Below are 27,076 nucleotides of genomic sequence, written 5' to 3' on the forward strand. Positions count from 1 at the left end.
TCCACTTGCATTAGGTACTTACACAGCGGATGTTTACAGGCTGTCTTGGCTGGATTTATAATGGTAAGTGGTTGCTAGGAGGCAGGAAGAGATTAATCCTAAACAGAAAGAAAGGCAAGAGAATCAGCTTTTTAAAGGGCAAGAAGGATGACCCAGGAAACTACAGGCCTCTCAGTCTCACTTCAGTGTCTGGTAAGGTTATGGAGATTATTCTGGGTGGTATTGAAAAACACCAGAAGGTCCTTCATGACAGGAAAGTCCTGCATGTGGAGAGCACTACTGTCTGCAGTACTGGAGAGTAGACTACTGCATCAGAAACTGGAAGATGCTTTAACCCTTCCTTCCACTATAACTAAGAGGGAATTCTACAAACCCTACCTCTTTCAGCAGGTTTGGCAAACAGAATTTTAATGACCCTATAGTGTGCTCTTTGCTGTTGCTGGAAATAAATAAGCCTTGTGCAGAAGTACTGGAGAGTCCAGAGAAGGACCACTAAGGTCCCTATTAGGACAGGATGATAGAACTGAGAATGTTCAGCATGGAGAAGGGAAGGCTCATGGAAGGATCACATCAACATGTGTAAAACCTGAAGGGAATCTGTAAACAAGATGGAGCCAGGCTCTTTCCAGAGGTGTTTTGTAACAGGCTGAGAGGATATCAGCACAGACTGAAGAATAGGAGGCTCCCTCTGGACAACAGGATACACTTTCCTTTTTTACTGTAAAGTTCACTGAGCACAGAAACAGATTCCCTGGAGAGGGGGTAGAGTTTCTAGCCTCAGAGACTCTAATAGTCTTCATGTTCCATGTAACCCTACATGGTCCTAGGCAACTGGTGATCTGCTTGAGCAGGGGAGTTGGACCAGATGACCTGTTGAGATCACTTCCAACCTTGGCCATTACGATATTCTATATATGTTAGCTTGGAGAGCATCTGTGGATTTGTGGTTGTCAAAGCTCAAGGCAAGAAAGCTGCCCTTGCACATGCAAGAGGATGTTAGTGGGAAAGAGATAAATTGCAGCTTATCTTTGGATGTCACTGTTCTTGCAAGCTGTTGTGGAATTAACACACATGACAGCACTAACATTTGCAGGAGGATTTTGGATCTATAGAGCTACATGCCTCCTACGCAAGAGGAATAGCTGAGAAAAATTGTTTCATTGTTCCCGATACTTGTTTTTACAGTCAGGAATCAGCTTACCTTGGCATCTTTCCATCTCTGGAACCCAGCTGCCGACAACCTGGTTTGGGTTTAGCTGACCTATTATTTGCTTTTCATTTTAAATATCATAGACCCAAAAAATAAAAAAAAGGGCTAATTTCACTACAACAATGAGTGAGTATTAAATATATTTGCGTTCACATGTGGTGTGTTCATACCACGTGTGTTTGTTAAACACCTGGCCTCTATCCTCCTACAGTCACGCTTGAAAGAAATCCTATGTATGCAGGTTACTCCTCTTTCTCAAAAGTGGCAGCCTGTGATCCACAACACATAGCAGTAAGGAGTCTTGCTGGCTTTTGCAAGGAACCTTAGAACCTTTCAATTCAAATTCATCAGATAAATAATAAGCCATAATTTTCCCTACTTGATAGGAAAAAATAGCTTTCATCAAACTTTCAAATAAGTTGACATTCTATTTGTTTGGACTCAACAGGAGAAAAGAGATTATGAAAATGACCTAGGGATAAATCATTCTGAGGGCCCTGATATGAGTAGTTTTCTAACTAAGGCGAAGCAGAACATACCTAGTGGAAGACCTCAGATTCATGTGGGTGAAATAACTCTGCAAGTGGTGGACCCAAAAGATCCTGCCACAGCACAGTTCTGCTTTCACTGCCAGTTGCTATCAAAAGTCACAGTTCTCATTCTCCTTAGTCATAACTACAGCCTCTGCTACAACGCAACTTTTTCAGCATGACACACATGCCACTTCCCAAGTTGTATTCAGAGACCTTCCCAAGCAGTCATGGTAGTATATTTGAAGAGTGGGCAGAAAATGAAAATGTTATGTGGTCCAGAATCCTCTGGTTTCATACCTTATCCTGTATATATATAAAATGTGCCAAATTGATCTCTCTAACTGAGCACTGTACAGTAACTATGATTTGTGTAGGGTAAATGCTTCCTGTTGGTATTTTAAAGCATACAGAGGCAGGCTTAAAATAATGCACCAGCCCAAGAAGTTCTTTAAATAGCACAGGAAATTTGATGAACTCTGAGTCCACCAGTGACAGCACAGGAAAAGGAAAAAGAGAGATCAGATAAGACTTTGGTAACAGGAATGACAGTGGGATTATATTCCTCCAGAGGTTATCCTTGATTCTGATACAGGTAGAATGTCACCAATAAAGAGGATATTCTACCAGGATGGGTTATACTCTCCTAATTATGGAGCTGCTTCTGTGGCACCAGAGAGAAACCACATTTACCCTGGTTTTGGTGGCTTGTATATCTTTAATGATGCTTCCAGAGAATTAAGGAGAAAACGAACAGTGACTTATGGAAAAGGTCAGCATGGGAGAGAACAGTTTTTGTCTTGTTGTCTTGCTTGAACACACTGATTGCTAGACAGAAGAACTCTTGTTATCAGATGCCATGCTTGCTTTAATTTTTAATTATAGTCCTACAACTAAAATTGTAACTAAAACTGTGTATACTAAACTAAACCTATTACTAAAACGGTAACTTGGTTACAGTTTGTAACTTGGTTACAGTTTTCATTATAGTCCTCCACATTGGGAGGAGGGGGCAAGGGAGTGGGGAGCCTTTTTCTTATAGCTGGTACATTGCTGCTATTAACAGTTACTGCAGCATCCATCTCCCTCCCCCTTGTCTGTTGATTTATGTGGGTGTTGCCACACAGAATTACTTGATAATATCATTATACATAATCCTGTTTACTCCTACAAAGGAGACTGGCAAAGCTTCCCTGTTTTCCTATTTCTATTTTCCTTTAGTTACTTCAGAAATATTCTCTATAAAGCATGATTGTTCAGAGTGAATGCTTATCCTGTTTACTGTCCTTAATTCCAGACTCATCAAATTCAGCACCCTGCCCTATCTCTTTCGGTAAATATTTTCTTTGAGCCAAGCATCACACAAACATTAGCTGTAGCTCTCCTTATGTTCAGTTCACATAATTGCATTATTCTGATGCAATTAAAGCGTCTCAAATGACATTTTGGGACATTATCTTTTATGCCTTTAAAAAGTGGTCTCCCTTACAAGGAGTCCTCTTGCACTCCTCTTCACGGGCAATACAGTAAAGAAAACTAAAAGCTGTAAATATCTACACATATTTTTGGTATGAATACTTAGGTGCTTATTAAGGTAGATTCACTTAATTCAGGGTATTTCTAAAGCATAGGGAATCACAAGTATATTTCTGGTGACTAGAAGCTCTTAACAAGATTACTAAAAGCATGTAAATGTTGTTGATATGAATACAGGCATTAGAAGCATGCCCACAGTAAATATAAATCTAGATAGCAGTTGTAAGGCAAGATGAGAACCATAATCACATCTACCTGTTTACCTTTATAAGTGCTGAATGAAGTTAACAATAGCATGCTTAACTTGATAAAGATTTTCATAGATAGGCTTAGTAATTTTTGGTTTACTTATGTGCTTGTGAGTTGTCCTAAGGAAAATGAAGACTTTATCCATATTTATATAACCTAGACAGTGAGTAAACCCATTTCCTGAGTTTGTTTTAATCAAACAATCCCATTCTGAAGTGATGACTTTCAAAAGTACTGCAGTACACACTATTTAGCACTATACAAGGTTTTGGAGGAAAAGAAGGCTCACAATTTCCTAGTAATTACTTTTATGCAGTTCCAAAAGCTAGATTAGAGTTAGTTGTACTGAAATTCTTCATCATTAGCAGTCATAGAATTTCTACATTAAATGGGGCAAAATTTGAAGAGCAAAGTAATATCACATTGTTGGCTCAAAAAAGCAGATGAGTTTTCTGGGAATGGAACAAGAAATCGACTCAAAAACCTTACATTCTATCCTTTGGACCAAGATGTATGCAAGAAGATTATTTACAGCTTAAGCACTACATATATCTTACTTAGTTATCTACTGTACCTGAGGAAACACTTTCAGCATAGTCACAAAAAAAAGCCGTGATTCCATCAACTTTCAGCATCCAGTATCTCAAGACTGCCAGCCCAGAACTGCCACACTAGGCATTGCTGATCATTTTATTGCATTAAGGAGCACATTGAGGCTTTGATAAGGATCTCCACCGGGGAAGTTTTCAAGTAGGAATGATTTTCTAAGTAGGAATGATTATCTGATTGTGACAATGGAGAATCTCACTATGGAGGGAAAAGAAAAAGGTTTCAGCACAGCCTCTGAAGTTACAGAACCTAAAGTTACGAGAACAATAAAGTTCCTGTATTTTAGGGCCCAGATTTCAGTACCACATTACCACTAGGAGCTTCTAAAATCAGTTGCTATGTAGCTGTTTATCTGCTTAAAATCACTGTGTTTGACTTCCTTCCTTTAACATTTCTGAAATTTCCACCATCAGGCATTAGGCCTCTCTATTGACCTTCACTCAAAAATCAAATAGCAAGAGGAAGTCTCTGTAAATGGAAGAATTGGTTTTACACCCTTACTCCAAATCATTTAAAAAAGAAAGATTTAAAATTGGGTTCTGCCAACCCCCAGCTAAGGTTGCCAGTCACTGCCCTCTGAATTAGACGTTTTAGACTGCTTAAGTTATTCTGCTTCTCATAAAATACTGAAGTACCTGTTGGGGGGAGGGATAGGAATCACAGCACTCCAGAATTGTGTCCTCAGCACCAAGACACAGCAGCAGTTCTCTTTTTCTTGCCTAAAGACTATTTCAAAAGTTTGTATTGAGTGAGATAACTTCTACAGGGGAAATAGAAGACAATTGCCCCATTTGTCATTGGAAAGATTTGCTCTCAAATTTGAACCAGATGAGATCCCAGGTCACAGACTGAGTGTTTTAATTAACAGGCTATTAAGTTATTATTTTTTTTTATTAATTTTATTTTTATTAATTTTTTTTTAATGAGAACAACCTATTTCGACACAAATTGATCCAGCTGAGATGCTGATTCACAGAAATTGGAGGTGTACACAGACTCCCCCATCATGTGATAGGAAACACATCCCACTAAATGGTGCCAATTGTGAGGGAGAGGGAGGCTGTAACCAGTGCTGTCAATACACATACTCTTATTGTTTTGTCTCAGGCAGCTCTAAGCTCCAGTACTCCTGGGTCTCTGTCAACTACTGAACCTCCAATTCTTGGTTTGCCACATACAAAAGATACTGGGTGTTCAGCCAAAGCCTGTTACTTTTATCTAGGTGAGAAAAAGTTACTCTTTCACATTGCTGAATGTTGTAGTAGAACTGATCACCAGTGATGTTCTCTAAGATTTACAACTGTGGAATTATGTAAAGCTAAGGCCAGACCTAATTTCCATGCCAGTGTCTTGCTCTTTTCCTCTACTCATCTGCTTCCCTATAGAAATGATTCTTAAAGTACAGAGGCCAGATTTGCAATCAAGTATATCCTGTGGTTGTATTACTGTACGATAATTTACCATAAGAATCCATTAGAAATGCACCTATTATAATGGCATAGGAAGCATCCCAAGTACTTAACATTTCAGAATTTTCCTCAGTTTCCCTTGTTTCTCTCCTTTAAAATTTGAAAGCTTTTACAGCACAGAATGTGACCAGAGCATATTCCCTGGGTACTTCAGGATGTTGCTGTCTGAGGTAAAGGCTTTTTGAGACTGCTGGTGTTCCTTCTGGTGCCTTTCTTGTCATTGCCAGCCTGTTTACCTCATTTCCCTTTGCTTTTACCTATAGGAGTCTTGCAGAACTCTTCACAGCTGGACAGTTAAGAAGCAGAGCCAAGAAAACACTTGACAATTGACACAATTCTGCAATTGACACCTGGGTGACAAACACATAGAGAAGCTCTCCATGTGCAGCTTAGGAGTGTAACTTGGTTCAGGCTGCAGAGTGCTGTGTAGCAGAAGACTTTGTAGTCTTCTCTATTACACTGAGTCATTATAAGTTTTAAGAAAATGACTCAACAGAGCATTTCAGAATAGAGCTATGCTTTATTCTAACATCCATCTGTGTTCAACAAAGAAACTAAATATCCACTTGAGTTAAAAAATGTTTATATAATTTGCCAAATCAATCCTTTACAAGCAGCCTGATTTTACCTTGCACTGCTTCTCTTCCTATTCCATTGTAGCTGTGATCTTGGCATCTCAACAGCAGGAAAGAGTGACTGTGCCCTAGGAATATAAACAATGGAATTTGAGATAAAAACATTCTGAGGAGAAATTCTAAGTCATTGTTTCCTTTTAGCAGTTAAATAAGATCTACAGTGGCAATACCACCCTGCAAATATGCACAGACACATATATACAGGCATATACAGAGAAAGGCATTCATGCTCTTTTTACTTAGCAGGCCACATAGTGATCTTTTGCTTTACAGGAATTCCCACAGACTTCTAGACATGACATGATGAAAGCATGCTGTCTTTTGCCTAAACGGATTCAATTGGTTTTATTATGAAAAAGGAATATTGGAATAACAGCTGCTGTAGAAGACAATACGCCTCTTCTGACAAAATAAGTGCTGACAGAAAGAGCATGAAAATGTACTTTCTGTATGATGTCTCAAAATCTCTGACAGCTGCATTTAGTGTTGTGTTTGGGCTGTAATTTTCAAAGGGGAGCAAGGACAGAAGCACTCAAATTCTGTGAAGTGTGGCCTTCATTCATTAGGTGCCTTTGAAGCTTAGACTTACTGTTCCATTCTAAGCTGCAAGAAATCTCCTCTGCTCTACAAATCCTAACAAGGCATGCAGGGAACATGGTAACCCAGGGCAGGAGTACTCCAAACTATAGTGCTAAAAATATAAAATGACATGCATATGATAGCCTTTGTAATAAAGTTTATTATATCTATGCTGGCTTTCTCAGACAAGACAAGCAACAGTTTAATTGAAATAAACATGAGTGGTGCCATGAAGAGAGAAATATCATTCACAGGTGCTTTTACCAAATGGAGGGAAAGGTATCCAAGACTACTTCTGCTTCTTAGGGAGGATCATCACTGTTTATTTTAGCAGCAATAGTCAGAAGGAGGAAGAAAGGCAAGGGGGATAAGATTATGTCTCTCTATATCACCAATGATATATTATCAATCTCCTGAAATTATATGCTCCATTTTTATAATCCTTGAAGGAAAAAACAAGCAAACTGTCAGTGCCTCAAGCTAGTGGAGCATCCTGAACATAGGAATATAAAAATGTGCTCCCTGCAAAGAAATTCCTAAAAACTTAAAATATTAATTCTGCCTGATTGTGATAATAGTCTTCAAAAATATTGCAAAGTGTGGTACCAAATAGTGATGTATGGCTCCAATATGAAAGTAGCAAAGGAAGATGTGGAAGACAGGGATCTAATATTTATTATAAGAAAAATCAGTAGACAAGTTACAGGTATAACACAACATCCTGGTATAACACAACAAACTTTATCTCATGTTAGATCAAAGACAATAATTCAGATAATTCAGGACAATTCTAGGTGTAAGGACAAAGAAGCATTGGAAGAGCTCATGGTAATGTAACTGGAGACAGGCATGTAAGAGCGAGCATAGAACCCCCAAGCTGGTCCTATTCTAAGTGTGATGTAAGCATGATAAGGCAAAAAAGCACCTAGAGGACCATGCAGGCTTTTCAGGATTTGGTGAAACAAATGAAGCAAGAGGAAAATGCACATAATGTGTGAGTATTTTATGCAAGCTACAGCACATGGAGACAAGATCAGCTGTGAATGTGATAGCAAGAATGCAGTTATGGACAGAGGGGTAGAAGGAGGGAGGTTTTAGTGACTTAGTATAGATGTGTTAAAGATAGCTGAGCTGCTTGAGAAAGATAAGTTTATAGGAGATTTAAAAGGCAGTTTGAGCTCTCATCAAGAAAAAAAAATGAAGAGTAAGGAATTTTAGAACCAAATCATTGTAACCAGAGAGATGATGGAAAGAACTTTGTGGGATCGTGGAATAAGATGGATTAAAGATTATAGAAACTGACTTTGTTGGTCTGTAAATAGTTTTTCTCCATCATTTCTTAGAAAGTGTTGAAATAAACAGTAATAAGTGTCATAAAAACTTCCTACTCATAAAAACTTGTACCCTTTTGTGACAACATAAATACTTTTCCCTTACACAGAAGAGAACAGCTAAATAGAAATGTGGTTTCTGGAAAATAGGAGTGGGAGTACACAGGAAGACTGACTTTGTTGTGCCTTCTTAAGATGTCCTGGGAGTCATAGCACAACTATAATATTTTCTGGAGGAACAGAAATTAGTGATCTTCACTAGTCCCTCGGATGTCACTAATAATTTTGGTGCTTGCAGAAGAAAGAAAATAAGGTACAAACAATAATTGGACACATCAAGGAAGTAGAAAGAAAAATAGAACTTAAGATAAATGAAGATAAAGCCAACTCAGATAAGAGAATTTTAGAGAAGCTTCTCTATCAGCTGATAATTGTAGAGATCAGAGCATTGGCAGTTAAAGCACCTCAGAATTTCAATGGAAATACGGAAATTAGTATCAGTCTGAGAAGGTAAATGTACTAGGAACATGTGTTGCCTTATTTTTAAATCATAATACTAGAGTTTAGAATATACCAGACAATTTTAATTCATCTTGTTTTACATAGAAGTGACCCATAGTGATTTACTAAAAAGACAAATAAATGAAATAACTACAGAAATAAAATACTGCTCAAGCATGTGTGGGTAAGAAAATTAATTAGGAATAATGGGGGATCAACAAAGAACATGAATAGTCATTTAATCCCCATAGCTTCAGTGGTCAGTGTGTGGTTAAGATGACACAAGGCAGGCCAAGAAGCATCTGGGTAAAGGTCTTCCGTTGCTACTTGAGGCTAGTCAATCCAAAGGAAGCAAAGTGGAAGCACTAAGTTAAAACTTTGTTCTTAACACATGTGACCAGCTACACAGAAAACATGCCTGAGCAGAAGGAGTTTCAGGCAAACTGAGGAGTCATGAGTCATTATGTTCTCTAAATCCATGAAGGGGGGAAGGCAGCGAGTATGTGGGAATGCAATGGACCACCAGCAGAGAATTATGCCTCGCAGGCACATGCCATAGGAGACAGGCGTGTAACAGAGGAGAACATTGTGATTACAGTCTGCCAAGTGGTGAGCAGCCCAGATCCTAAGCTGTATCACCATTTACATCATTCCTGAGTTTACTCATCTAGGTCTCAAAATAAACAAAGGAGGAGCCTTATATTTTAAGTGATTCTACTTCAGCTTAAACAGAAGTTTGAGCGTATTCATCAAGTCGAAAAAGATGAGGGGAATGTCCGGCTCCCCATGTCTCTGAAGCAAAAGTGAGCTGTGCTTATCATGCACACTGTACTGCTGGGCTGGCCACACAGACAGGATTGAAAGTAATAACAAAAACTGAGATGTAGCTCACTGCTCATTTGTTATGTGCTGCAGGAGCTTATCTGCCCAGAATTATCAAGCAGTCTGTGGATTTCAAGCCAGATTTAATTGCCATTATGAAGGAAAAGTCTTTCTCACTTATTTTCTGGAGACTCTAGCTTTTTGCCTAAGAATTTGAGAATGCACCTACTTCTGACCTGAAATACACAGCAGTGAATAATAATGTTCCTGGTTCTTGCATTTAAAACATGATGCCTGGTGCCAAATAATACCTCAGTAGCAATATGAGTTATGAAGTTACATTTCAGTTTTCCTAATTCAACCATGTCACATGCCCAAAACTGGGAAAAATAGTGATTTTTTAACTTCAAGAGCATGAGTAAGTTTTGGATGCTCATGCTTAAGGATGCTTTCCAATTATATAAAGCAAGAGTGTATAAACTGTCCTTGTCCACTTAAATGCAGCTGATCACTATTGATTGCCAAACTCTTTATTCCATATTCTTTCATGAAAGCATTGAAGAAGGTGACACCTTTGGGCTTGGAAATCAAGAGAAGGGTATTTCCCTCCTGTAAGTGATTTTATAACAGAATTATTTTTTAACTTAGCTTTCTGCTAGGTTTTATCTACATTTGAATACAGAAATAAAAGGTACACTAGTGCTTTCTGGAAAGAGTGAGAGGCACAGAGTGAAGATAAATTACTTTACAAATATCTTCTAGATTTGAAGACAGCATCAAATGTTACTATAAAAGCTGAACCAAAGTTGAAGCTAAATCTATATTTTAAGAATACAAAAACAGCTTTGGGTGAGTCACTGAGGACACAAAAGCAACCACAAAATTTGTGCACAGTCTATACAGTGACCTTGACATGATTTCCAAAACCTTTAATTTCTGTTGGTTAGAAGAACTAAACACATAATTTAAATAAAATGCTATGTTTTTGTAAAGTTTATGCTTTGCAAAAATGAAAAGGTTACTGAAGACATTAACTCTTCAGTGCTGTACAAATGTGGGAAGGATGTCTACTACAGAAAACTTGCACAGATCACCTTGGAAATGAGTGTCTGAACTATTAACCTGGGCTGCAAAGTATTCTTTAAAGAGAAGGAATAGTTTCCAGTATGTTTTTTTGTAGTTTAGAGCTTCTCTTCTGGTTATATTTCAAGACACAGTATGATGGAGTAAATATCTTATTTTTTTAATAAGAATTAGATCTTAGATTGCACCAGACAATCCTGACCCCTCATATGGCCACAGACTGGTTGTTTAGGCTGTTATCATCACTAAATTATATGATATGAATCACTAAAATTCCTCTTTGTGCAACTTTTGTCACCTACTGAGAACATATCAAGGCTTCTCTGCATGTACTTGCCCAAGTTAATGAATCTATGCTAGTGAAGAAAGTTTTCTGGCCTCAGAGTCCAAGGAATTTATCCAAAGCCCACTGGATTCAAAGGGAGCTTTTCCATTACAAAGATTTAAACAAAGCCTGTTAGTATTAACATGAAATCCTGGAGGGAACAGTTGCTGTTCTTAAAGACGTATTTTATCAATATCAATGTTGTTGTGGTATCAGTGGTGTCAATGCCTTCTGTGGAAGAAGACTGGTGAGAAAGCCATCATTAATATAAAATATTTTCTGAGTTACTCTGCATGAAATGAAGAAAATAAAAGAAATCTGTTATAACAGTCTTCCAAAAAGAATAATTTGCACTTAAATGGCTTTGGTTTTACAAGTGGTATGAGCACAAGTGAGGATGACATCAATGAAAATAAATAAACAGTGTAATGAAAAATCTGGTGCCCCTAAATATCAGTAGAAATTCTTATCACCTTCGCTCCTATTTGCCTGAGTCATGAGTGTGCTATCCCCTCTCTTCAAAGGGGAATGAAAATCTTTCACAGATACTACAGGAAAGCCTATATAAATTTTTCTGCACAAGTCAGCAAGACAGTGTGAACTGGAAATTATATATTTATTATGATTAGTCAGAATACATATTGTATTTTCAATGCCATGAGTACTTTGAAGTCTAAGTACAGCTCTCTTTTGTGTAGATTGTAAAGAAACTAGTGACCTAAAGTGTTCTACACATTTGGTATGAAAGTGCACATACAAGACAGGTATCCTGTGTGTGTGACACAGGCAACTGATGTCTGTTTTTACCTCTTCTGTGAAAGACAAGTCATTCTCTAGAAAGACTTCAGGTCTCACCAAGAAGGAAAAAGACAGCAGTAATTCAGTAATTATAGCACTTACATAGACTAATGGAACCCTGGGTTCTGGTCCTGCTTAAAGGGCTATTTATGTTAAATAGTGAGTGGATTCAGGGCACCGTCCTTGGAGCAGAGGTCAGAATTCAGCTCTCTCCTTCTTGTGACAAGTATTCAACTTGACACATTCTAGTAGGAATCTGGAGAAATCTGTGTTGTTCTGGTTTTGTATTAGTTATCTTTAGGCATCTTTTGCAATAAGAACACTGACTGAAGGTACCTGCACTCAGTTCTCAGAGAATTAGTTATGAAAGCCAAGCGCTTAAGGGTGAGGCCATGTGTGACTTTGAAGCGCCTAAGAAAGAAGCAGATATTGGAAGCCAGATTTTCCAGAAACACTTTCAAAGCCTCTTCCAGCCCTAGTTCTCTTTGTCTCTCAGTAGGCACAGGAAAATTGCTCACAGCATCTAGATCAGAGTAATTTCCTGTGAACTAATACTCAAAATTGTAAGCCTACATTCATGTTATGTTACTATATGTACGACCCTCTTACTTATAAATTCCAGTCTGTTAAGGATAAACTGACAGAAAATTATACAGTTAGTGTTCAGAGTTCAGGAGGAAATATGCTGAAGAGCTCATTATTTGGCCATCATCTATGTAATGCAGGGGCCAAAAATGTTGAAAACAGATTTTTTTCTCCCTGTGTATATTGAAGAAGAAAAGGTTACCCAAGGTTTTCTATGCATTTGGCTCAAGGATGCTGCAATATGAGAACATGTGATTTGTTAGGGAAATCCTATGTGACTCCTCTACAGCAGCTAACCAAGTAAACAAGAAGTGAGCTGGAACTTTCTGTACAAGGACTTTTACTGGAATCATTAGGAAGCTTTTGAATATACTCAGGCTTCCTCGGGAGGTTCCATCTGTTGCTGCATGCATCATCTCTCAAATAAATGAACTTTGAACAGCTCACGACTTTCAGATCAAGGACTTCAGAAAAGGTTTTCCATCCCATTACAAGTTCAAGGTCATGTTATCATTGTCAATTCTATATGAGTTGATAGACTTGTATGAAATATGTTCTAGACTTCTATTTTTAATAGGAAATAAACAGCTTAAGCTTTTCATTTAATAAACCTTTCATCTTAACAATTTTGCTGATAATCTTAACGTATGAGTGTCTTTAAAAGACATTTTTTGCATATCTCCACATGTGGGTTTCAGACATTCAAGCTGCCACCTGTCTGTGTTACTAAATATGAAATGATTCTAAACTTCTGATCTTATTCTAAGCCTTTATCTATAAAAATCTCCAATGCATTTCTTTATTTTACTCCAATGAAAATAATATAGGATCACTAAATACTGAATGCTCAAGTCTGCCATTATCAAATTATTTCACTCAGAAGAAGTCAGTGGTAATGTGTTCTTAAAAAATCAAAAGCTGAAGACATAAAAAGTAGGATTATTGCTGAAAAAAAGGAAAAAGAAAAAGAAAAAGAAAAAGAAAAAGAAAAAGAAAAAGAAAAAGAAAAAGAAAAAGAAAAAGGAAAAGGAAAAGGAAAAGGAAAAGAAAAAGAAAAAGAAAAAGAAAAAGAAAAAGAAAAAGAAAAAGAAAAAGCTGGCCAAAGCACCTCAGCTCATTCTTACAAATTATTTCTAGCCTTCTTTCTGCACTGAAATTTCCAGAGATACATCAAGATCTTCACAGTTTCTGTAACAGAATATGGACATTTAATTATTGTTAAAAATATTTTAAAATACATTTTCTTTTTTCTCATATGAAAATGCTTGTATTCAGAAGTCGGTGACAAGTGCATCTTGGTGTATTTGCCCCTCTTTAACTCCTCCTCTGTTTCTTTTTGCTTGGTTTTCTTATTTAAGCATTTTCACATTATTTCAGAAGGGGGATCTCAATTCAAAACTGTTGGTTTGTGACTGCAGAAACAAATATCAGCAGTGGGAGCTCATAAATTTTTAAATTTATCTCCTTTTCTTTACAGTGATTATCTTGTTTGGCTGAGCTTAGTAGCAAAAGCATAACAATATTTCATGCCAGAATTCAGTAATCACTGGATTTGTAAATCTGTGCGCACTGTCCTGTGAGTAATCTTCTACCTTTGCACCTTAACCACTACAGCCCCATGCTTTCCAATTATTGTTTCCAATACAGAACTTGCCTGTGAAAAATACTTCTCATGTCATATATGCTGCCATTTCTAAATCATTTGAGTGAAGCAAAGCAAAACCCCAGAATCTCTTCAAAACAGCTTATACAAGATTTACTTGTAGATGAAGACTGGACACCCTGTATTTAAGTTTTCAGTTCAGTTGCCAGCTCTTTGGGCTGTTGTAGCAACCATTCAGGTTGAAAGCAACACATGACATTGAGCATCTCTCCAGTGTTTGGAGTTATACTTCACATAACTATATATATATTCCTAAGATTCATGTATCCTATCATTCCTGCTAGCTTTTTATGAGCCTTACAGGTAATATTTCCTCTCGGGTCCCCCACTTTATTTGAGCAACTAACAAAATTTAGGCTGTTTCATGTTTAGATGCTTCATCTTCAGAGAAGGTAGTGACAGTCAGACCTTTTGTGTTGTACCCTAGTTTACGTGCAAAGACCCCAGAAAGCCTGTATTCCTGAATGCATCAGCCTCTAACAGTTGGATTCTCTTCCACTACTCCTAAGTCCCTGTTTCTTTCAGCCAACACTCATAGGAGCTCTCATCTAACTTTATATTGCTCATGGCAAGTGCTTCTGCAGTGACTTTTCCTATTTTCACACTACTTTCTCTTTCTGCTCATTTATCTGCTTGTTGGCCATGCAGACCTTCACAAATATGTATCAGAAAAGTCCTCATAGCAAAAATTTGGGGTACAGAAAACGCTTTATGCTGGTTTTTTACATAATACCAATAGACTGACACATTCCCTGGACAAATAGTGGTTTCGGTTCTGTTATTCTGAAACAGTGGGGAAATGGGTAAATGTCTTAAGGATACTGGAGCACCCCAAGAAAGTCCTGTGACTTCACTGGGACAACCAAGAACACAGTATTTTATATGTCTTTTGCAAACCTGAGAGATCAGTGCTAAAAGATATCCTTTGCAGAGATTCCAAGCTCCTGTCATCAAAATCATGTCAAGAGGATTACAGTCCAAAGAGCATCAGGGAGGTAGAGACTGCTAATGCCTTACACAGCTCTCCATGTTTGATTTTCTCTAGGTCTGGATCTGCATAACTTCTCTTGCTTTTCACAAGCCATCAGGACCTTGGATTTTGCTGGATGAAGGAGTCATATAAAAATAGTGTCATGGACTTCATTGAATGCCACAGATTCTTCATTATCTAAATAATTTTGGATTATTTTATATGCTATAGGGTCATTCTTCAGAACTTACTAGACCTAAATAGGAGATTTTGAAGGTCACAAAAAACATGTGACTGGAAAAGTAAAATGTTGTGAAATATAATCCCTTGGTAGAGGGTTTGTTGCCTCTCTTTCTGAGCTTTGTAAAACCAAACTCAATACTTCCATAACAATAAATCAAAAGAATATAGAAAATTTACCAGCCTGGAACAAAAAGAGAAGTAAGCTTTATAACAGAAGTTATATGTGAAATTTGGATATTGATTGCATTTTGGATATAGATTGATCAGCAATTATTACTTAATTTATCAAGATTATTCAGAAGCTGCCCAATGTTGTTTCCCTTTTGACTAACAAAAGAAGTTTTCATGCATAAAACCCTTCCTCAAGAAAAATCAAAATGTATAGATTTTGAAACTTGCAAATATTCTGTGCTGCATAATTTCAAAAGCAAAATTGCAAAATCACGAATTATGTGTTAATTACATTTGTTTCCAAAGCAAGCATTAACACACATCCTTTGAACATCATTAACTGGCTTTTAGGAATAAAAAAGAAAGGAGAGAAGAAAGTCATAGTGGTAAAGTAACAATCTTTCTAGTGATAATGTCACTACAGTTATCCTCTCTGCTCAGTTCATCTTTATCAGGAAAAGTTTTGTGAGAGTATAGGTCTTATGGTATAGAGTTCTTTTCCCACTAAAACTGACAGCAAAGGTTTGCACAGGCCAGATATGCTCCTGAATACATCAAAGACAAGGGATTTGTCACTTTGCCTGGCCAGATTTGATATTAAACATACATGCTAGTAAATATGGAGCTGCCTTATGTCCCTTAATAAAATTTAACATTTACATAGCTTTATCTTTCCAAACTGCTGTAAGCTGCAAACGACTAGCTAAACAGAAAGATAACCCTTCTTCTCTAATCTTTAGAGTGCTATGCTTCCCATTTGTTTCCAGTACAGAGATTTCCTGTGAAAGTTTTTTCTCTGTACAGCGTGGAAGTTAGAGGAGAAAACTTAATGCATCTCTGAGAGACTATTTACGGGGTTGGTTCTGCAGCTTGTGTTTCGTCTCAGAAGTTAAGAGTAGCATCACATTTGGTCAGTGACTGCTGCAGGATAGAATGAGGGCTAGCCCCCTGGAGATTTCTATGACACTTGGCACCACAGACTATAGACCTTTGTACGAAAGTGCTAGAGTAGCTTTTAACCAGCTTCAGAATAATTAAGCAAAAGTGCAAAGGAGAGGGGAAGGGAGAACAAAAAAGAAAAAAAAAAGATCCAATCAAAACAAGGAGAGAAATAGAGAGGCAATAGTATTTGCAGAGGTGTAGTAGTTAGCAAAACTAACATTTTTTTGGTGTTCAAGGTAAGACTGCCCCCAGTCTTCTAAAACTCAAATGCTTGTTTCTGGGTCAATCTGAGACTGATGAGTAGCTCCCTTTGGAAGAAGGGTTATTGTTGTACTTCTTCTTACCAGCTGTGAGAACCCATCCTACAGGCCAACTGGTACAGATTCCCCCTGAAGCCTTTGGTACACTCCCTCTTTCTCGAGTCAGAGCCAGTTGCAGTACCAGACCAGATTTCACATCCCTGTGCAATAACAGCAGCCTGCAGTCTCTCTGGCAAACACTTCTTACCAAAAAACCAATGATTTATACAACCACTGTCATCTGTGCAGAGCATAAGCTTATCTCCTAATACCAGAGCCTCTCTCTGGGGTTGTGGGCACTGGAGCTGTGAGATGCTTGCTCTGCTATCACTACAGGACAGTGCTGCTCTGTACTCCCAGCTGGAAACAGAATAACCAGCCCTTAATTCCCGAGAGTCACCTTTTCTCACTGCTGCGGAGCTTTGATTGGCACATACTCAAGGCTACTGTAAATCCTGCTTCCTCGGGATGTAGGGAAGGTTAGGAAGACTTTACCACTTGGACGTCAAAAGAAAACATGTTAATGGCACAGCTTACATTAGTGTCGAAGAAGTGGGAGTTTCAGCAAGTCTTTCTATCCAGGCTTTCTCTTCTGCGGGTGGGAGGAGTCAGGCCATTCTGAAATAGCTCAACACAAAGGGTTGTGTTCCCGTGAAGTCCGGGAAAGTGGTAGGATTGCACAAGACAGTTGTCAAGGTTGCTGCTGTAATAAGGGACAGGGTGAATCATAGTCTGACTGTCACTGGCAAATACAAGTTTCTTCCCAGCTTTCTGAGGAAGCCTCACTGTTCTGTATGAAAAACGCACGGTTTCTGCACCCGAACACAACGGGGGGAAAAAAGCATGCCCTGGAGCAGGGATCAGAACTTTGCACTTCCTGCTCCCTACGCAGGCACTAGTATTTGCACCACCACCTTCACTCCCGCTCCAACCCCTTCTGCCTCCACTACTTCCCTGTTGGTTTTTAAGGGATGTCCAGGCTTCAAAATCAGAGTGGACAGCGCCCTCTAGCCTAAGGAGGCGGCCAGAGCACCCTGGGGGCACGGAAAACCCTCTGGAGCATCCCTTGCCATTGCACCCCAGCCCTTCCACTTCCCAATGAAGCCTTTAAAGCCTGTATGTGCACTTATGATGGCATTTACTGTTTCTCTCTTGTGAGTACAGAGAAACAAATTTCCCTGGTGTTTAAATCCAAGAGGATTCAGGGCCATAAATGCCAATTAAGTGAGGTTTGAACAGAACTGTTGAGTAGGTAGGGCAAGATGTGACACAAAATAGTGATACTAATGCTATAATCTCCAAAGCCAGAAGAGACTCCATCTAAATGTGACTTCACACAGTATGTATATTTTACATCTTAACAGGCCAAAACTTTCAGAGTCCTCTTTGGCATGAGTTTTGCCAACTACAGGCATGAGACAAACAACTCTATGTAAGGCCAGGGGTCTGGAACAAGGCATGGTAGAATTGCTGCCTGTTGGTATACAAAAGTTGAAAGAACAAAACCTCAGCTTACAGAGCTATGTAGAGGAAAGCAAAACTGAGAAAACAAATGAAACGAGGAATTTCCTTTTAGCTAGAACAAGTGCTCTGTGCTCAGCAGGTTGCTTCCTGTGAGCCTTTTCCTGTGTTCACTAGATGCTTTATTATACATTTTACGTTTAGCAGAGAGTGTGTCAGGACCTTGACTTTTAAGTTTGCAATTTTCATTAGACTGAAGGAGAGCTAGCAGCCTATCCAAGTAGGAGGAACATCAAATTGCCAAATGCTGCAGTGTCTATATATGTCTGATAGGCTGCATTTCACAGCAGCCTGCACTAAGCAGGGAACAGGCACAGGCTGAAAAGGCATTCGATACTTAGAGATTGCAACAGCCAGCATGCCAAAACCAAACACCCTTACTGGGGCTTCACTGAACTATCTCTAAAATTGCAGTTAAGAGCCTAATGAAAGCTTCTGGCATGTATGTTCTCCTCCAAGTCAGGTATTCCTCCCAGACAAGTTTGTTTCCCCATTCCAGTGGGCATCCAAATGAGTCAGTTACAGAGTTTTGTGGAGGGTGAGCACTGCTGTCATACTCAGATGCGGGCTCACAAAGAGTAGAGTCCAGATGATCTTTGCAACTAGGGACAGAGAGCACCTCCCTCAACTATGATGCCTCAGACAATGGACAAAAGGCAAGCTCTTTTTTTTCCTTAGGTTCCTACTGTCAGTTCATCCTGACTGTTGCAAGTGTGCTTAAGTCCCTGACTGTGCCTGAAATACTCCAATCTAATGGCTAAGGCACAAAGCTGAAGTTTAAACTCAGCACCTCCACCAGACTAAGGCCAGCCTGGAGCCCAGGACTGTGGTTTGACACACAGCAGGAGTGCTCCTTCAGCTTCTGCCCTTGGATGTTAATTCCAGCCCTACAGCCCTTTAACCTTTGCCCTTAGCTGTTTATTCCTGTTTATTACTACCTCCTACCAGCTTTCCAGAGGCTTGATATTTGTACTCAATGTAGCTCACAGCAGGAAATCTATTCAGTTAAAAAATAACTTGAGGGGAGGTTAATAAAAAAAAAAAAAGGAAAAAAGAAAACTGAAAAAACAAAACTGAAAAAAGAAAAAAGAAAAAAAAGAAAAAAAAAAGGAAAAAAAAAGAAACGTAATTGTTTCCTCAATCTGTGTTACTGTGTGGAAATATTCAAAGTATTATGTTAACAAAATTCAAAATCACAGAATAAAAGACATATGATGGATGCTGAAGTTCATACTGGTGGCAGAAAAAGTACCCGACAAACCCTAATCTAGTCCAACACATGCATCACCTCATTAACATGCATAAGCCTGTGCCTCATCTACTCACACCACCTGTCTGAAAAATGTGCTTTGCAGCCTCCCAGGTGAGCTGTGTTTCAGAGCAGGGAGGACAGAACAGAGACAAGTGTGGATGTGAATCCATTATAGCTCAGTGCTGACAGACGTAGTTCTGGGACACCTGGCTGGTCTGCATCTAATGTGACCCCAGTGGGGAATGAATGTCTGCCTAGATACCCGACTTGGCTAAGAACGGGAACAAGACAAAGCATGCTCAGTCACACAATTTTCAGCATGTACATACACACATTTCTGGTGTCTCCACTGCTGTCCACACCTGTTCTAAAAAGGGTTTTGCAGAAAATTGTTCTCTGCCTGAAGAAGCCGAGCCTTGCAGCACTGATGCTACAAAAAATCAGGCCCTGTGCAGGCAGCTCCTTTGGCTTTACCAGGTTTTCCAGAGGCAAATTAAAATTGCCATTAGTCTTCAAACTACTGAAAGCAAAAATGCCTGTTACACCACATAGCAGGATGTAAGGATGTACACAGATATGTAATTAAGTTGATACTAGGTTAGAATTGCATGTCATTATAGAGTTTTATTATTGTAGACAACAATAAAAATAAGGTTGAGAACAAAAATAGGTCCACCTTGATGGAAACTCCTAGAATAGATACAGAATTTGCTGAAATAAGTCACCTCATGCAAGGAATTGCCTGCTTTTATGAAAACTTCTTTCAGCCTGACTTCCAAACATGCTGGAAATATCTGCTTTACTAAAGTTAGCACTTCTGTCTGTGTTCAAATGAAGACCTTTTATTAGCCTGCAAGAGAACTGTGGTTAACAAGGGTAAAACACAAACAAAAACACCAGTATTTCTTAAGTCAGACCCAGAAAGGAAAAAGTTGCTTCTAATAACTGAATTTGCCATCATATCCTCCAAGCCCACTCATTGAGGCATCTTATTTGCATATTGTTTAATACTATAACATCCCAAGCTCTGATGCACTATGTGAAAAAGTACTGAAACCCACATCTGAAAAACGACATGGAAGGACTGACAGAAGGAATGCTGTGAACCATGTGAATACAGAACTTCCTGTTTTCCTGAAAAGCATTTGTTACATATTTCTACCTTCTCTCTAACTGAGCTCTCTTTGTCTTGCTACTTCTATGCTGATGCATAGAAATTTGCTTCCAAGCAATGAGTGGGCTAACAGCTCCGTCCAAGGATAGTGCTGGAGAAGTCATATTTCTTTCCCTGGATACAGTTCAGTGTGGAGAGAGGATGTTGCTGCCTGGAAGCTTTGTGCAAGGAGAATTTTGAAAATTCTAGGGACTTACTTGGGATTCACTGAAACTGGCAGCTCAGCTTGAGTTACATGAATTCTGGTTGAATGGAGATCAGCTTGGAGTGCATCTAAAGTTCATAACAGCTTAGAGTACTTCGAATTTATCCAACATTCATCAGACATGTTCAGGCCATGGACTGATACACAGAAAATCTGAAGCAACAGCTTACTAAGCCTTGTAGTACAGAGGGCATTTCTCGGTGAGATCTCTTAGAAGTAGATAAAGCATGGCAATATCTAGCTGATAAATTGGTGATCAGAAAAGTGTGACTGATGGGAAAGGCACTGGAAATGGAGCCACCACAACAGTGACAAAGAGTTATGAAATAAGGAGCATAGTTGAAAGTTGCAAAGAACACAACAGGATGTTTAAATGTGATATACTGCTGTCGGGGAGCCAGTGAAGTGCCTTGTAAAATTACAGGCATACAAATGTCTGAGATGTTCTTGCTATCTTTTATTTTCAGTTTTCCATGCTTCTCTGGCTATTACAAATCTAAATTTCTTCTGACTGTCATAAAGCCTCTTTTTTTCCTTATGTAATTAGGCTCTTCCAGTACTGTACAAAATTTGCTTCTTCAATTTCATATCTATAAATCACACTTAGTTCTAGGCCTGATTCCACCAACTCTTCCACAATCAGCAAGATTGTGACAATTTGTTGATGTTTCTTAAAAAATGTGTATTTAGCTTTATTCCTTCCCGAGAACTATTCTGTGTCTTATATCACTGTCTCAACAACGGACCTCTCATGCTACTGTATTAGACTCAGAAATATGATGCATCCAACGTGATGACTAAGCATGTGCTGTACTTTACGCTGCAGTGTAAGCACCTGCAGGATTGCACAAGTGCTTAGATTAAAAACCAGGCCCGCAGCTTTTAATTGGTAACAGCATGGAGATTGTTGCAGCAGGGAAACTTCAGCACCAAGTGCCTTTTTAGACACCAGTTCACTGTAGCCCCTGTAGACATGTTTAACTGAGGTATTAAGACTTAGCTGGATGAAATACAAATGGAAATGCCTGCTTGTGGAATCATCAGAAGTCACACTAGAACAAGAGTGGAAAGAATGAGCATTACTAGACACAATGGGCATGATTGACTGTACTCAAATCAAGGAATGGTGAGGAGTGTGCTGGTTACATCAAGATCACAAGATAAGACCAAAAGTTCTGTTCCCTTAGCACAGGCTACTTGCCACCCCCCAAAAACTGTGCTCTGATAATATAATGATAACTGGGCTCAGATGACATCTCATCAGGAAGGCAGACAGTAGCCATAAAGATGTGAAAATAGGATATAAGGTGATGAGCAGAAACTTTTCTAAAGGTTCTGTAGAGTAAGGCAAGGAAGGGTCTGAGGCAAGATCACTGCACAGCTGCTTGACTCAGGAAGACATAAAAGACCTGTTCAAAAGAATTGTTTGTAGTTGCCAGTGAAGATGGACCCAAGGTACTCAGTGAAGGCTCAACAGTTGGTACCCCCATCTTCTAACCTACACACAAATGCCCTTGGCATTTGGCAATGTGTGGCAATGTAACCCATCTCCTATCACCTCTGTAACGCATGGGAGAAGCTTTACTTTCACTGACAGCAGTAAGGGTCCTATTACAGACAGTCAATCCAGTATTTCAACACCATGTATTTCCCAGGCATCTGAGGCAGATTTTTTTCCCAGTGAAAGGAATGTGAGTGTATTAAATTTAATTGGTTTTGGCAAGTAGTGTTTTTCTACCCATTTCTTTTTAAATTCACGGCACTATCAAAGTTAGTGCAGGTCAGTAGATCAAAGTCCTTCATTGCTTCTCCCTGTAAACACAAAAACCACAAAGGGCTACATGGTTTTTCTGCAGACAAGAGAGATCAGGGAATTTTTTGAAGCCCTTTAGTAATATATTGCCAACATGTCCCTGGTTTACAGGCATAGATCTTTAATGATGAAGAAAATGCTCTGTATTTGAAAATTATTAATTACCAAGAGTTTTTTTCTCTGGGGTCAGTGTCCTCATTTCCAAGAAAAGCTCCATGTCAGCTTGACAAGAAGAGATGCTTCCACTGAGACTTCATAGGAAAGAACTGTTGCTTTGTAAGTGCACAAAAATACATGCACTATCCCCAGTACTCGAGGTTATTCTTGGCTTGAGCAGAGGTTACTCCTGTGTTTATCACAGTCAATCTGAGTTTTGTTATTGGCCTTCCTGAACACATTCAGTTAGACCCAAATTTGCTTTGTTGGTTGTATTATATAATTTTGTTTTAAAGAAAACAGGAACAGATAGCCCATAAAAACAACCATTGGCAGACCTTTGCCAGCACTACCATATATTTGCAATTTCTGGCTTACGTAAATGCTGGTAGAAGTACTACCTTTCAAACATCTGGTTAAACTGTATGATTTGTAAAACGTGCACAGATCTTCTTTGCAAAGGAAGTTCTTTAATATTCTTTATTGGCTGGAGGAAAGTAGGTGCCAAATACAACTGTGAAATGAGAAACAATGCACAAAGGAAAAATTCCATAACATCAACACATCCGTTCCTTTTCTCTGCCATAAATAACCAACACACCCTTAAACACAAGACTAAATGGCTCCAGGAAACTCTCATTAATAAAAATGTCCTAGCTGGACTTCTCACTTTCATTTGGAATTACATGCTTCAAGAACTTTTTTCTGACCTAGACAGCAAATCTGTTGTTCTCTAAGTAATACTAAGCCTTGAGATAGACTAAAATAAACTGAAGCTAACCTGCTTTCCATAGAGACTTAAACCTCTCCCTCTCAAGGTCCAAAATATTAGTGTTGAAAGGCACAGCCCTGCTGCTGTTGACATCAATGACAAGACCCTACACTGACTATATAAAGGCATAGCTGTGTGTTCCAGCATCTGTCTTTCAGTTCTCCGGAAAACAGAGATAAGACAGGAAACAGCATTCATGTATGTACTCTATGCAGATAAATTTCCTCATAAAATATAGCAGCTCTGATATTTTATGGAGAAGACGTCACGATGAGACTGTATGCATGCATAGCATATTTACTGCAGATCAGAAGTAGCAGAGTAATTAGGTCACTCATTTATCCAGGGGATGTTTATATTAAAATTAACATATTTCACTGTATAAAAAAAGAGATAACTGATACCAACCATCTGTAGTCTTATGATCTTGAAACTTGTGCTATACTGACTTGTAAATTGTACCAGACCTAGAAATTTCTGTCTCTTAACTTCCAATTGAGTCACTGAAAATTGACTCATTATTACAATATCAAAACATTAATACAACTTCAGGAACTATCCCTAGCTCTTTTTTGTCCTGGAAGCCTGTTCTAATTTTACAGTCATACTTTTCTGCTTAAAAAAACCCCCTCAAACACACACAGCTTCTGTATGAAATGTCTGTGAATTACAGGGAAGCTATCTGGCTAATTAAACAGAGAAAATAGTAAAAATTACTATTTCTTGGTTTTGTGATCTAGAAAATTTGCAAATCTTCTGCCACTACTGATGGTATCACACACCTGCTACAGGGCTTTCTGACAAGTGAGATGCCTGTGAGCCTTTACTAAATTTGAAATAGCATGAGCTGCAGAAAAGAAAGGTGGTACAATTTCATTTACCATTTTCAATGCCTTTTAAAGACAGTTCTTGTGTCATTTTCTTGGATGGAAACCTGCATTTGTGTGTACCATCCATGGCACAAAGTGCATGCTACATCCTCATGAAACTTAGATGCAGACTAGAGAGTGCACCAGGCTCCAGTTAATGAGATCTAGAAAAAAAGACAGAGGCAGTCCTCCCTTGAACAGGTGTGCCCAATGAAATGTCCACCTTATCCTCAAACCTTGTGGTGCGCTGCGTATTCCCAGTTTCATTGTGATTTGGTTGCTTTTGCACAAAAGAAAGTAGAAGGGCTTCTAGGCTAGAATGGGAACTAAATGGGAAAATGCTCTTAGGTAGCTGACTTATCAAACCTCTTTGTGCTTACAGTGAAGACTTTACCACAGAATTCACCATCCAGCATCCTTTCCAGTGAGGAGAGATTTGGTAGTGTGAAAGGATGACTGATGGGCTGGAAAGGCAACTGCTTAAACCTACTAAATAGAAGATCCCTAATAGGAGTCTTGCTTTAAAGTCTGTCCATCCTTGGAGCTGTGGGTGTTTCAATATGCATCAATGTTCTGCTTGGGATTCACAGCTCATGGCTTTTCTTCAAATCAATTTAAAATAATCCAAGAGTTGTAGGTGTATAAGGAGACTCAATCCTTCCTCTTGAAAGACCAACACATAGACAAATGTCTCAGGGTTCAAGGCCTGAAGTCAAGGTGTTCTTGAGCTAGAACAGATCTGAAGGCATTTATCTTGATGCATGACTGAACCACACGGTTCACGTGCATCTTGCTGGTTTACTGCATGTCCAGGTCCATTTGCACAACTAAAAATGCTGGAAAGGAGATAGAACAGTGCCAGATTTCTTCTCTACAGAACAGCCTGTCTTCACGTAGACTGTGCAGGCAATGTGCAGGATGGCAGCAGAGTCTGGATTTGGGGACCTGAAACCTACTTAGCCATCATGAGATGTAAGTCTGGCCCAGGAATTCTATGCAAGTATTTGCAGTTTTCTGTCATCTGGGTTGTCAGACAAACAAATAATCTGCAGCAACTTGGAAAAATGCCCTAGGAAATTGTAGGCAGAAAAATACAAGGAAAATCCAGCACTCACTTTTTCTCCCCATTCTCCTGTGGTTGACTGGGGCACAACAGAGGAGCCACAGGCTTGCCATCTCTTCTGATTTTATGGGTCTCGTGGCATATTTTTTTTTTTTAATTGCCCGACTCTTGAGACTGCGGGATTGCGAGGATTTCAAATTTAATTTACGAGAGAGGCTGACATGCAACAGTTGTGGCTGCAAAGAAATGTTGGAGGTCAAGTCTCAGACCTCAAAAACTAGCGGCAAATACTAAGATAAAATGAATCAAGAATCCCTGCATCTGTGGAGCCAGGGCCACCGCGTCCAACCCTGGAGGTCTGGCAACACTGCAAGTATTCAAGGTACTTTTCTATAAAGGATATTTGACCGCGACGCAGAGAAAACCCGAAAGGCTTAGACCCGCACCATCGCTCTCCCAGAGCACACTCGCCATAGCCCGCTGGGGACCCAGCCACACTGCCGGCGCTGCAGTGCCCCCGGCAGCTCGGCCCCCACCACACGGCCAAGAGCGCCGTCAGCCCGCAGCGCCGGGCAACTTCGGCACGGCAGCACCGGGGCTGCTGCAATGGGGCCGAACCGGGCCGTGCCGGGCGGCGAGAGGCGGCGGTGCCCGCGGCAGGGCCGGGGGCGGCGGCAGGCGGTGCGCGGCAGAGGCTCCTCCCGCGGGCAGCCCGCCAGCCCAGCTCCTCCATCCCTCCCTCCCTCCCTCCCTCCCTCTCTTTCCCTCCCTCCCTCCGCGGCTCCATCCCTCCTTCCTGTCGGCGCTGCGCACTGCTGCCGCCGGAGCTGGGCCGCGCCGCGCACCGCCCGCACACCCGCGGCAATGCGGCCCCCTCAGGGCACGGCCGGGCGGCGCCGGGTGAGTGTAGGACCGCGCCAGGCGCCCGCGCCCGGCCGCTCGCACCTGGGAGGGGGTGGCCCGAGGGGCGCGATGATGGATGTTCCCTCCATCCCTCCCTCGCTCTGTCCGCCCCGGGGAGCTGCCGGCCGGGAAGGGCGGAGGGGGGGCTGGCAGCCCCACCGGGACCCAGCGCGGCGACGGGAATTTTCGGAGAGTCCCCCGGCTGCCTGCCTGGTCTCGTGCGGCTCGGGGCTCGGCCGGGGCTGGGGACAGGTGGCAGTGGCGGCGGCGTCGGGGGCGCGGCGGGGGCCGGAGCCGGTGTGGGCGCAGACCGCGGCAGCCTCCCTCGGGGGCGCGGGGGGGGGACCGGCGGCTCCTCTCTGCCGCTGCCTGGAGCCTGCGACTTAAATAGAGGCTGTGTTTTGTCAACAGCTCATTCTGCTGGCTGGCAGGTTGGTTGGCTCGAGGACTAAGCAGCGGGTAAATACTATTTATGCCTCTTTTTGTAATTTATTTTTATTTTATTTTATTTTATTTTATATTATATTATTTTATTTTAGTAGCACCCTTTTGAAAAATGGACCTTAAGAGGGAACTCTAGAGCCCCTTCTATGTTTTGGGGAGCATCCAGATATGCTGGGCGCCTCGCTGCGCACTAGCTGTACAGGGACTTTTGGCACTGCGGCAGCTGTGTCTGTTTTGAGTGATTGAATTTCGAATGTGTCTAGATACCGTGTTTGAAAACGATCTGTGAAGACCTTTGAGGCAGTTCTCTAAAGAACCTTATTCCTTTGTAAAATTCAGCGTGTACATTTGAAT

At 40.2% G+C, this 27,076-nt stretch overlaps 1 long non-coding RNA gene across 1 annotated transcript; it reads right to left on the minus strand.

Moving 5' to 3' along the window:
• Window positions 1–6,169: 6,169 nt before the first annotated feature.
• LOC128821983 (uncharacterized) lies at window positions 6,170–26,388 on the minus strand. Its single transcript, XR_008441300.1, has 2 exons — window positions 26,321–26,388; window positions 6,170–6,306 (listed from the first exon to the last, which is right to left on the minus strand). It is a non-coding gene; the product is annotated as an uncharacterized LOC128821983 (long non-coding RNA).
• Window positions 26,389–27,076: the final 688 nt, after the last annotated feature.

This window comes from Vidua macroura, chromosome Z (genome assembly GCF_024509145.1).
Source record: "Vidua macroura isolate BioBank_ID:100142 chromosome Z, ASM2450914v1, whole genome shotgun sequence".
NCBI lineage: Eukaryota > Metazoa > Chordata > Aves > Passeriformes > Viduidae > Vidua > Vidua macroura.